Raw genomic sequence first — 12691 nt, forward strand, 5'->3', positions numbered from 1 at the left:
GGCCGCAGTTTCCACTCTTCTTCATAAAACAGCCATGACAGAGTTCTCTGAGGATGCAGAAACACTCCTCTTGGATATATTTCCCACAGCCTTGTTGAAGGCAGTGTCTTCTTGACTTTCCCAGGGGATAAAAATCGGAGTGAATGAGCGTGTCTGTGGAGTGTGCAATTAATTTCACTCAGAGAATTTGGTCTTTTTCCCTGGTTAAGGGAGGGAGGCCGAGGGCAATCTCTAAACTCTTGATATTTCCCCACTGATCAGAGTCTTTGTAATTCACGGAGGGTCTCCAGATCACACCTGAGAGTTTATGCTGAAGGGCCAAGAGGGGCCTCTTTGAGAAGACAAAGAGGAGAGATCCCCAAGAGGCTGGTTTTGAGAGAGATTGCTAAAGGAAGGGAGTAACCAAAGGATCTTGAGATATCTGCAAGTTACTCCCAAATGGAGTAGCAAATACATAGATATGGAGACACAGACAAAGCAAATGTGGAAAATGTCCATTGGTAAATGTACATGAAGAATACAGAGAGTTACTGTTCTTTCAACTTATTTTTTGTTGGAATTGTTTTTGGAAAGGAAGGTTGGAGCTCTTGTTCCAGGTACTACTTAGTTCTCTTGAGATGAAAATTCTGAAAGCGAAAGGTCAGGCTTCTAAGATGAGGACGGCAGGAGTGGTGGCGGTTCTCGGTGGCCCAGAGCAGGATGCAGCTCTGGGGGGCTCAAAGCCGCTGAACAACTAACTGCTGCTGGCCTCTCACTTCTCCAAGCCGGGCTAATGCCCGGCCTCTTCAGTATTAAACGCCGCTACAGAAGATTCCTGCGGAGAAGAGACAGGGCAAAAGACTCTTCCCTGACCGGGAATCGAACCCGGGCCGCGGCGGTGAAAGCGCCGAATCCTAGCCACTAGACCACCAGGAAACTGGTTGGCCGCCCCTTTTCTCCCGCCTCCCGACCGAACATCGCTTTGCACCAAACTCGGGGACGCCCGGACGCCTACCTGCCCGGGTGCCGCCCTCTCCTCCTGCGATCGTCCCCGAAGGCCCTTTCCTCCCCGCCTTCTCCAAAAGGCGAGCCAGCCTGCCGCACACCGAGAGCTCTCAGGTCGCCACAAGTCTCGGAGCGAGGTGGCTCTTCCCCGCCCTACCTCAGACCTGGCCTAGACGTGCGCCTTTGCGTCGCGGCAGCGCGTGGAGACGTGGTGGCCGGGACCAGGGCAGGGGGCGAGCTTGCAGGGAGGGGGCGCCCAGGGTGGGTAGGGCGCCGAGCAGGAGCCCCCGAGATGTCCAGCATCAAAAAGGGCGGAAACGGAGACAGCTTGGATGGAAAACTCTTAGAAACGGGCCCCGGGATTGGAATTGAACCCCGGATTTTCCCCCTAAAGCCCGCTGCACCTGCAGTGTTCCCATCCTTCCAAATGCTCAGACAAAAAAACTGCGAGTTCTCCTTGGCGCCGTTCTTTTCCACAGAGCCCACATCTAATTAGTTAGGAATTCGTCTCTTCTTGTCCGTCAGATGTGGACGTTGGCCTACACAGTCCCTCCCTTTCCTGAGCTCTGAATTGGGACCAACGACTCCCCTCATACAGGCGGGAGATCAATTCAAGGCGCGTCCCCGGGCTCGCTCAGACCTTAGGGTTCGAGACCCTTAATCCCAAGGTCGTGGGGTTGGACTGCCTTAGCCCCTTTTCTTTGGCTCTGTCCCTCAAAATCCGCCTGTTCCTGGCCTGTCTTGGAGAGTCAGAGACATGCCTGAGACCCCTCCGCTCGACTCGGAAGACAAGCCTGGCGATCTGCTTCTGAAAGGTCCAAAAGCCGAACCGTTGCCCTCGAGTAGCTTCTGACTCATACCGACCGTATAGGACGAAGTAGAAGTGCCCTCATAGGATTCCCAAGGCTGTGATCCTGGTGGCGCAGTGATTAAGAAGAGCTCGGCTGCTACCCATAAGGTCGGCGGGTTGAATCCACCAGCCCCTCCTTGGAAACCCCATGGGGCAGTTCTACTCTGTCCCACCGGGTGGCTATGAGTCCGAATCGACTCGACGGCAACGGGTTTGGTATTTTGGTTTTTGGATCTTTACGATTGCCACATCTTTCTCCCGCAGAGCGACTGGTGGGTTCCAACCGCCGGCCCTTCGGTTAAACGCAGTCCAGCGCTTTAACTACTGAGCCACCAGGTCACAGCCTTGAAAACCCTATGGGGCAGTTCTACGCTCCACACAAGGGGTCGCCACGGGTCCCGGTCGACTCCATGACAACTAACAACAGGTGCGGGGTGAATAACGAGTAATTAAAGGGCCACCGAGGCTCTGGTCGGAAGCCCCGGGGTGGCGGCGTTCACAGTTCCTGGGTTGTGGGAGCTGGAGAGCCCGAGAGGAGCTTAGCTCTGAAAATGGAAAAGCTAGTGAGCTGCGGGATCCCGAAGCCCGGGTGTGGGCCCCCGAGGACCTTGCTTCCGGCGTAGGCAGCAGAAAACTAAGGTAGGACCTAACCGAAGCCGCAGACTCCTTTGCCCGAAGGGATTGGTGGTGTTTTTCCTGAGGGCTTTCTGTAGCACTCTGTTGCTGGCAGTCGAAACTCAAATGTAGTTGAATTCCGTGCGTTGGACCCCGAAATACTCGGGGACCGCAGGTCTTATGACTTTCATGAATAACTTCTTAGGCAGGGGAAGGCACGGGGTTTCCGTAGTGTAGTGGTTATCACGTTCGCCTCACACGCGAAAGGTCCCCGGTTCGAAACCGGGCGGAAACAGCTTTTTTTGTTTTTCCGGATAGTTAGTTGTTCGTCAATATTTTTATTCTCCTAAGGGGGAAAAAACATGGGAGGGGGACTCCCGTTAATCAGCACCGTAAAGCAGACCTTATTTCTCTGCCCTAAATCAGATGGGACACTAGCACACAATTCTCATCTGGCTCTTGGGAAACGGGGGTACCAAGCAAGTCCTGCTTAATGTTAGTCTTAGTTCCAGATAGTTTTAAAGGTCCTCTTTTATCACCTGAACCTTCTCCACAGGCTGACGATGAAGTAGAGATTATGTCTTTGAAGGTGTTTCCTGTGAGCTCTACTTGGCAGATTGCCTCCACCCTGAGCACACTTGCAGATTAGGTTGATTTGCGTGACAGTACCAAAGAAAACAAATCTAAATCTGCATCTGGGACTCGTAGCGTCAATAGTCCGTATTCACACCAATTAAACTTATATTTTTTATTTTAACACTTCCATGGATACTCTCTCAAATAATCCGCTGAAACCTGTAAGCTTAATGGAGGCTTAGGTTACTGACCATTTTAATAAAAACAATTCCCGATGTGTGGTGTAAATATCTGTACACATCTCGCTATGTACTCCTAGTTGCTCTCCCCCTAATGACACAGCACACTCCACCTCTCCACCGTGTATTCCACATGTCCTTAGTCTATTGACGAACAACTAACTATCCGGAAAAACAAAAAAAGCTGTTTCCGCCCGGTTTCGAACCGGGGACCTTTCGCGTGTGAGGCGAACGTGATAACCACTACACTACGGAAACCGCGTGCCTTCCCCTGCCTAAGAAGTTATTCATGAAAGTCATAAGACCTGCGGTCCCCGAGTATTTCGGCGTCCAACATACGGAACTCAACTACATTTGGGTTTCGACTGCCAGCAACAGAGTGCTACAGAAAGCCCTCAGGAAAAACACCACCAATCCCTTCGGGCAAAGGAGTCTGCGGCTTCGGTTAGGTCCTACCTTAGTTTTCTGCTGCCTACGCCGGAAGCAAGGTCCTCGGGGGCCCACACCCGGGCTTCGGGATCCCGCAGCTCACTAGCTTTTCCATTTTCAGAGCTAAGCTCCTCTCGGGCTCTCCAGCTCCCACAACCCAGGAACTGTGAACGCCGCCACCCCGGGGCTTCCGACCAGAGCCTCGGTGGCCCTTTAATTACTCGTTATTCACCCCGCACCTGTTGTTAGTTGTCATGGAGTCGACCGGGACCCGTGGCGACCCCTTGTGTGGAGCGTAGAACTGCCCCATAGGGTTTTCAAGGCTGTGACCTGGTGGCTCAGTAGTTAAAGCGCTGGACTGCGTTTAACCGAAGGGCCGGCGGTTGGAACCCACCAGTCGCTCTGCGGGAGAAAGATGTGGCAATCGTAAAGATCCAAAAACCAAAATACCAAACCCGTTGCCGTCGAGTCGATTCGGACTCATAGCCACCCGGTGGGACAGAGTAGAACTGCCCCATGGGGTTTCCAAGGAGGGGCTGGTGGATTCAACCCGCCGACCTTATGGGTAGCAGCCGAGCTCTTCTTAATCACTGCGCCACCAGGATCACAGCCTTGGGAATCCTATGAGGGCACTTCTACTTCGTCCTATACGGTCGGTATGAGTCAGAAGCTACTCGAGGGCAACGGTTCGGCTTTTGGACCTTTCAGAAGCAGATCGCCAGGCTTGTCTTCCGAGTCGAGCGGAGGGGTCTCAGGCATGTCTCTGACTCTCCAAGACAGGCCAGGAACAGGCGGATTTTGAGGGACAGAGCCAAAGAAAAGGGGCTAAGGCAGTCCAACCCCACGACCTTGGGATTAAGGGTCTCGAACCCTAAGGTCTGAGCGAGCCCGGGGACGCGCCTTGAATTGATCTCCCGCCTGTATGAGGGGAGTCGTTGGTCCCAATTCAGAGCTCAGGAAAGGGAGGGACTGTGTAGGCCAACGTCCACATCTGACGGACAAGAAGAGACGAATTCCTAACTAATTAGATGTGGGCTCTGTGGAAAAGAACGGCGCCAAGGAGAACTCGCAGTTTTTTTGTCTGAGCATTTGGAAGGATGGGAACACTGCAGGTGCAGCGGGCTTTAGGGGGAAAATCCGGGGTTCAATTCCAATCCCGGGGCCCGTTTCTAAGAGTTTTCCATCCAAGCTGTCTCCGTTTCCGCCCTTTTTGATGCTGGACATCTCGGGGGCTCCTGCTCGGCGCCCTACCCACCCTGGGCGCCCCCTCCCTGCAAGCTCGCCCCCTGCCCTGGTCCCGGCCACCACGTCTCCACGCGCTGCCGCGACGCAAAGGCGCACGTCTAGGCCAGGTCTGAGGTAGGGCGGGGAAGAGCCACCTCGCTCCGAGACTTGTGGCGACCTGAGAGCTCTCGGTGTGCGGCAGGCTGGCTCGCCTTTTGGAGAAGGCGGGGAGGAAAGGGCCTTCGGGGACGATCGCAGGAGGAGAGGGCGGCACCCGGGCAGGTAGGCGTCCGGGCGTCCCCGAGTTTGGTGCAAAGCGATGTTCGGTCGGGAGGCGGGAGAAAAGGGGCGGCCAACCAGTTTCCTGGTGGTCTAGTGGCTAGGATTCGGCGCTTTCACCGCCGCGGCCCGGGTTCGATTCCCGGTCAGGGAAGAGTCTTTTGCCCTGTCTCTTCTCCGCAGGAATCTTCTGTAGCGGCGTTTAATACTGAAGAGGCCGGGCATTAGCCCGGCTTGGAGAAGTGAGAGGCCAGCAGCAGTTAGTTGTTCAGCGGCTTTGAGCCCCCCAGAGCTGCATCCTGCTCTGGGCCACCGAGAACCGCCACCACTCCTGCCGTCCTCATCTTAGAAGCCTGACCTTTCGCTTTCAGAATTTTCATCTCAAGAGAACTAAGTAGTACCTGGAACAAGAGCTCCAACCTTCCTTTCCAAAAACAATTCCAACAAAAAATAAGTTGAAAGAACAGTAACTCTCTGTATTCTTCATGTACATTTACCAATGGACATTTTCCACATTTGCTTTGTCTGTGTCTCCATATCTATGTATTTGCTACTCCATTTGGGAGTAACTTGCAGATATCTCAAGATCCTTTGGTTACTCCCTTCCTTTAGCAATCTCTCTCAAAACCAGCCTCTTGGGGATCTCTCCTCTTTGTCTTCTCAAAGAGGCCCCTCTTGGCCCTTCAGCATAAACTCTCAGGTGTGATCTGGAGACCCTCCGTGAATTACAAAGACTCTGATCAGTGGGGAAATATCAAGAGTTTAGAGATTGCCCTCGGCCTCCCTCCCTTAACCAGGGAAAAAGACCAAATTCTCTGAGTGAAATTAATTGCACACTCCACAGACATGCTCATTCACTCCGATTTTTATCCCCTGGGAAAGTCAAGAAGACACTGCCTTCAACAAGGCTGTGGGAAATATATCCAAGAGGAGTGTTTCTGCATCCTCAGAGAACTCTGTCATGGCTGTTTTATGAAGAAGAGTGGAAACTGCGGCCACTGAACTGGGATCCTTGAAATGAGCGGGGATGATGGGAAGATGGGATTGGAAGGGTCAAGCGACAACCTTTAATCCTTAAAGACAAGGTGACCAGAGTTATTACAGTGAAGAGCAGAGCTGAAGCAGTAATCAGCATGGTCTGACTCTCAGAGCTCTTTGGCTTTAACTCATTGACTGGTGTCCCTAGAAATGAAATAGATGGGCAGCCTATTAAAGTCTTACTTGATTTGTATAAGCAGAAACACTCTAGGTCTGATGAACATAGTCTGACTTGAATCACGCAATAGACAGGCACAGACCCCAACAAATTCACAAGCAAAGAGGTCTTTGAATGAATGAGAGATACATCTCCTCAAGGAAGGACCTGTTTATATAGTTAAAAATTAATTTTCTCTAGTAAAAAGACTTGTTCTCTTCCAGTCATTTGGCCAGGAAGCTGTCTTCCATATTTCTTGGCATAGATGAGTGAGCACCTCCAGCGCTGCATCTGTTTGTTGAAGCATCTCAATCGATATTCCACCAATTCCTGGAGCCTTGTTTTTCACCAATGCCCTCAGAGCAGCTTGGACTTCTTCCTTCGGTACCATTGGTTCCTGACTATATGCCACCTCTTGAAATGGTTGAATATCGACTAATTCCTTTTGGTATAATGACTCTGTGTATTCCTTCCATCTTCTTGTGATGGTTCCTGCGTCGTTTAATGTTTTCCCCTTGGAATCCTTCACTATTGCAACTCAAGGCTTGAATTTTTTCTTCAGTTCTTTCAGCTTGAGAAACGCCGAGCGTGTTCTTCCCTTTTGGTTTTCCATCTCCAGCTCTTTGCACGTGTCATTATAATAATTTACTTTGTCTTCTTGAGACGCCCTTTGAAATCTTCCGTTCAGTTCTTTTACTTCATCAATTCTTCCTTTTGCTTTAGCTGCTTGACACTCAAGAGCAAGCTTCAGAGTCTCCTCCGACATCCATCTTGGTCTTTTCTTTCTTTCCTGTCTTTTCAATGACCTCTTGCTTTTTTCATGTATGATGTCCTTGATGTCCTTCCACAGCTCATCTGGTCTTTGGTCACTAGTGCTCAATGCATCAAATCTATTCTTCAGATGGTCTTTAAATTCAGGTGGGATATACTCAAGGTCATAGTTTGGCTCTGGTGGACTTGCTCTGATTTTCTTCAATTTCAGCTTGAACTTGCATATGAGCAATTGATGGTCTGTTCCATAGTCAGCCCCTGGCCTTGTTCTGACTGATGATACTGAGCTTTTCTATCGTTTCTTTCCACAGATGTAGTCAATCTGATTTCTATGTGTTCCATCTGGCAAGGTCCATGTGTATAAAAAAGTGTATAGTCGCCGTTTATGTTGGTGAAAGAAGATATTTGCAATGAAGAAGACGTTGGTTTTGCAAAATTCTATCATTCGATCTCCGGCATTGTTTCTATCACCAAGGCCATATTTTCCAGCTACTGATCCTTCTTTTTTGTTTGCAACTTTCGCATTCCAATCGCCAGTAATTATCAATGCATCTTGATTGCATGTTCGATCAATTTCAGACTGTAGCAGCTGATAAAAACCTTCTATTTCTTGATCTTTGGCCCTAGTGGTTGGTTTGTAAATTTGAATAATAGTTGTCTTAACTGGTCTTCCTTGTAGGCGTATGGATAGTATTCTATCACTGACAGCGTTGTACTTCAGGACAGCTCTTGAAACGCTGTTTTTGACGATGAATGCAACACCATTCTTCCTCGAGTTGTCATGCCAGCATAGGAGACTCTGATTGTCTGATTCAAAATGGCCAATACCAGTCCATTTCAGCTTACTAATGCCCATGATATCGATGTTTTTGCATTCTATTTCATTTTTGACAATTTCCAATTTTCCTAGATTCATACTTTGCGTATTCCAGGTTCCGATTATTAATTCATGTTTGCAGCTGTTTCTTCTTATTTTGAGTCGCACCACATCAGCAAATGAAGGTCCCAAAAGCTTTACTCCATCTACGTCATTAAGGTTGACTCTACTTTGAGGAGGCAGCTCTTCCAAAGTCATCTTTTGAGTGCCTTCCAACCTGGAGGGCTCATCTTCCAGGAGTATATCAGACAATGTTCCGCTGCTATTCATAAGGTTTTCACTGGCTAATGCTTTTCAGAAGTAGACTGCCAGGTCTTAGTCTGGAAGCTCAGCTGAAACCTGTCCTCCATGGGTGACCTTGCTGGTATCTGAATACCGGTGGCACAGCTTCCAGGATCACAGCAACACGCAAGCCCTCATAGTACAACAAACTGACTGGAAGAGATCCATATTTGTGCCTATTCCCAGGAAAGGTGATCCAAGCAAATGTGGAAATTATAGAACAACATCATTAATATCACATCCAGGCAAAATTTTGCTGAAGATCATTCAAAAACGGCTGTAACAGTATATCAACAGGCAACTACCAGAACTTCAGGCCAGTTTCAGAAGAGGACGTGGAACCAGGGATATCATTGCTGATGTCAAATGGATCCTGGCTAAAAGCAGAGAATACCAGAAGGATGTTTACCTGTGTTTTATTGACTATGCAAAGGCATTCGACTCTGTGGATCATAACAAACTATGGATAACATTGTGAAGAATGGAAATTCCAGAACGCTTAATTGTGCTCATGAGGAAGCTTTACATAGACCAAGAGGCAGTTGTTCAGACAGAACAAGGGTACTGATTCGTTTAAAGTCAGGAAAGGTGTGTGTCAGGGTTGTATTCTTTCACCATACCCATTCAATCTGTATGCTGAGCAAATAACTGGAGAAGCTGGACTATATGAAGAAGAACAGGACATCAGGATTGGAGGAAGACTGATGAACAACCTGCGTTATGCAGATGGCACAACGTTGCTTGCTGAAAGTGAAGAGGACTTGAAGGACTCACTAATGAAGATCAAAGACGACAGCCTTCAGTGTGGATTACACCTCAACATAAAGAAAACAAAAATCCTCACAACTGTATGAATGAGCAACATCATGATAAAAGGAGGAAATATTGACACTGTGAAGGATTTCATTTTACTTGGATCCAATCAACAGCCAGGGAAGCAGCAGTCAAGAAATTAAAAGACGCATTGCATTAGGTAAATCTGCTGCAAAGGACCTCTTCAAAGTGTTGAAGAGCAAAGATGTCACCCTGAAGACTAAGGTGGGCCTGACTCAAGCCATGGTATTTTCAATCCCATCACATGCATGTGAAAGCTGGACAATGAATAAGGAAGATCAAAGAAGAATTGATACCTTTGAATTGTGGTGTTGGCGAAGAATATTGAGTATACCATGGACTGCCAAAAGAACGAACAAATCTGTCTTAGAAGTACAGCCAGAATGCTCCTTAGAGGCAAGGATGGTGAGACTGTGTCTTACATTCTTTGGACATGTTGTCAGGAGGGATTAGTCCCTGGAGAAGGACATCATGCTTGGCAGAGTACAGGGTCAGTAGAAAAGAGGAAGACCCTCAGCAAGGTGGATTGACACAGTGGCTGCAACAATGAGCTCAAGCATAAACACAATGATTGTAAGGATGGCTCAAGACCAGGCAGTGTTTTGTTCTGTTGTGCATAGGGTTGCTATGAGTCGGAACCAACTCGAAGGCACCTAACAACAACAACAAAGTAAAAAGACCAGACTTAATGACCTGAGACTGGAGGAACCCTGGAAGACGTGGCCCCTGACTCCCTGTTAACCCAGAACTAAAACCATTCCCAAAGCCAACTCTTCAGACAAAGAATAGACTGGATTGTAAGACCCAAAATGATACTCATGGTGAGTGTGCTTCTTAGTTCAAGTAGATACACGAGGCTAAATGGCCAGGTCCTGTCTAGAGACAAGATGAGAAGGCAGAAGAGTTGAATAATAAAGAAAAAAAAATTTTTTTTTTTTGTTTTGTTTTGTTGAATGGACATGGGAAATTTCGGGTGGAAAGGAGGAATGTACAGTCACATTATAGGGAGAGCAACTAGGGTCACATAACAATGTGTGTATAAATTTTTGTATGAGAAGCTAACTTGAGCTGTAAACTTTCACCTGAAGCACAACTAAAAAAAGAATTAATTCTCTTAGGACTCTAGCCAAATGGCATATTCCTGCCAAAGTTATCTGAGTAGATGACTTATTGTTGTTGTTGTTAGGAGCTGTTGAACCGATTCCGATCCTTTGTGACCCTATGCACAGCACAATGAAACACTGCCCACTCCTGCACCATCCTCACAATTATTGTTATGCTTGAGTCCATTGTTGCAATCACTGTGTCAATCCATCTCACTGAGGGTCTTCCTCTTTTTTGCTGACCCTCTATTTTACCTAGCGTGATTTCCTTCACCAGAAACTGATCCCTCCTGATAACATGTCCAAAGTCTGTGAGATGCAGTCTCGCCATCCTTGCTTCTAAGGAGCATTCTGGTTGTACTTCTTCCAAGACAGGTTTGTTCATTCTTTTGGCCAACACCACAATTGAAAGGTGCCAATTCTTCTTTGGTCTTCCTTATTAATTGTCCAGCTTTTGCATACATGTGAGGCGAATGAAAACACCATGGCTTGGGTCAGGCTCACCTCAGTCCTCAAGGTGACATGTTTCTTTTCAACACTTTAAAGAGGTCTTTTGCAGCGGATTTGCCCAATGCGATGCATCTTTTGATTTCTTGACTGCTGCTTCCGTGAGTGTTGATTGTGGATCAAGTAAAATGAAATCCTTGACAACTTCAATCTTGTCCCCATTAATCGTGATGTTGCTTCTTGGTCCAGTTGTGAAGATTTTTGTTTTCTTTATGCTGAGGTGTAATCCGTACTGAAGGCTATGGTCTTTGATCTTCATCAGTAAGAGCTTCAAGTCCTTTTCACTTTCAGCAAGCAAGGTTGTGTCATGTGCATAATGCAGGTTGCTAACGAGTCTTTCTCCAATCCTGATGCCCCATTCTTCTTCATATATTCCAGATTCTTGGATTACTTGCTCAGCATATAGATTGTCTAGGTACGGGAAAGGATACAACCCTGACGCACACCTTTCCTGACTCTAAACCGTGCAGTATCCCATTGTTCTGTTCGAATGACTACCTCTTGATCCATGTGCAGATTCCTCATGAGAACAATTAAGTGTTCCAAAATTCCCATTCTCTTCAATGTTATCCATAATTTCCTATGATCCACACAGTCAAATGCCTTTGCATAGTCCATAAAACACAGGTAAACATCTTTCTGGTATTCTCAGCTTTCAGCCACGATCCATTTGACATCAGCGATGACATCCCTGGTTCCATGTCCTCTTCTAAATCTGGTTTGAATTCCTGGCAGTTCCCTGTTGATATCCTGCTGCAGCCGCTTTTGGATGATCTGCAGCAAAATTTTGCTCACGTGTGATATTAATGAAATTTTTCCATAATTTCCACATTCAGTTGGATCGCCTTTCGTCGGAATAGGCACAAATATGGATCTCTTCCAGTCGGTTGGCCACGTAGCTGTCTTCCAAATTTCTTGGCATAGACAAGTGAGCGCTTCCAGTGCTGCGTCCATTTGTCAAAACATCTCTGTTGATATCCGGTCAATTCGTGAAGCCCTGTTTTTTGCCAATGCCTTCAGTGCAGCTTGGACTTCCCCCTTGGGTACCATCAGTTCCTGATCATATGTTACCTCCTGAAATGGTTGAACGTCGACCAATGCTTTCTGGTAGAGTGACTCTCTGTATTCCATCTTCTTTGTATGATGACCTATTAGTAAAAGATTTTTTCATACCAGAATATTTGGAATTTATACCAAATTATCTTACCTTAGCTGTGTTATAAATTAATTTTCATCACCAAAAAAATATTTTATAAGATTGCCATCAGTGTTGATCATTAGCCAAATTAGAATGAGGCAAGTTTAGAGTGTGAACGTCTATTTGACTGTCCTGAGATTTATCTTTTCTAGGAAGCACAAGTAGAGTAGATAAACGTATATTTAAGCAGAATTTAACAGTTTTAGAGGAGCAGATAAAATTATTTATAGTTTGTTTAAGTTACCATTTGAGAGAGATATTAAGGTAATGAATGGGCTTATAATGCGTGAAGGCTAAGGTTGTGTGTCAACTTGACTGGGCCATGATTTTCACCCATTTGGCACCTATGTAGTGATATAGTCATTCTCTATGATGTGATCTGATGTGATCAGCCAATCAGTTGTAAGGGGAGTTTCCTTGGGGGGTTTGGCCTGCATGCAATATATGTATGGACTTCTGGCAAAGCTTGCTTGCTTGCTTTGTATCCTGCATCTGGTTTGTCATCATCTGGCCTCCAGTTCTTGGGACCTGAGCCAGTGGCCTGCCATCGTACCTGCTGATCTTAGGCTGATCAGCACCTGTAGCTGTGTGAGACAGGAGAAGCCTCCAGCCTGATGCCTGACCCCTGGCCTTGGCACTTGCCAGGCTCTACAACCACGTGAGCCATTTCCTTGAGATAAATCTCTCTCTCTCTACACACACACACATATGTATACACTTCCTTGGTT

General features: G+C 47.3%; 4 non-coding genes across 4 annotated transcripts; 2 read left to right on the top strand and 2 right to left on the bottom strand.

The window, feature by feature from the left end:
- Positions 1 to 843: 843 nt before the first annotated feature.
- Positions 844 to 915, bottom strand: TRNAE-UUC (transfer RNA glutamic acid (anticodon UUC)). The gene has a single exon. It is a non-coding gene; the product is annotated as a tRNA-Glu (tRNA).
- Positions 916 to 2671: 1756 nt separating this feature from the next.
- TRNAV-CAC (transfer RNA valine (anticodon CAC)) lies at positions 2672 to 2744 on the top strand. The gene has a single exon. It is a non-coding gene; the product is annotated as a tRNA-Val (tRNA).
- A 705-nt stretch (positions 2745 to 3449) lies between these two features.
- TRNAV-CAC (transfer RNA valine (anticodon CAC)) lies at positions 3450 to 3522 on the bottom strand. Its single transcript has one exon. It is a non-coding gene; the product is annotated as a tRNA-Val (tRNA).
- A 1756-nt stretch (positions 3523 to 5278) lies between these two features.
- Positions 5279 to 5350, top strand: TRNAE-UUC (transfer RNA glutamic acid (anticodon UUC)). Its single transcript has one exon. It is a non-coding gene; the product is annotated as a tRNA-Glu (tRNA).
- Positions 5351 to 12691: the final 7341 nt, after the last annotated feature.

Source organism: Elephas maximus, chromosome 3 (assembly GCF_024166365.1).
Source record: "Elephas maximus indicus isolate mEleMax1 chromosome 3, mEleMax1 primary haplotype, whole genome shotgun sequence".
NCBI classification, from domain to species: Eukaryota; Metazoa; Chordata; class Mammalia; order Proboscidea; family Elephantidae; genus Elephas; species Elephas maximus.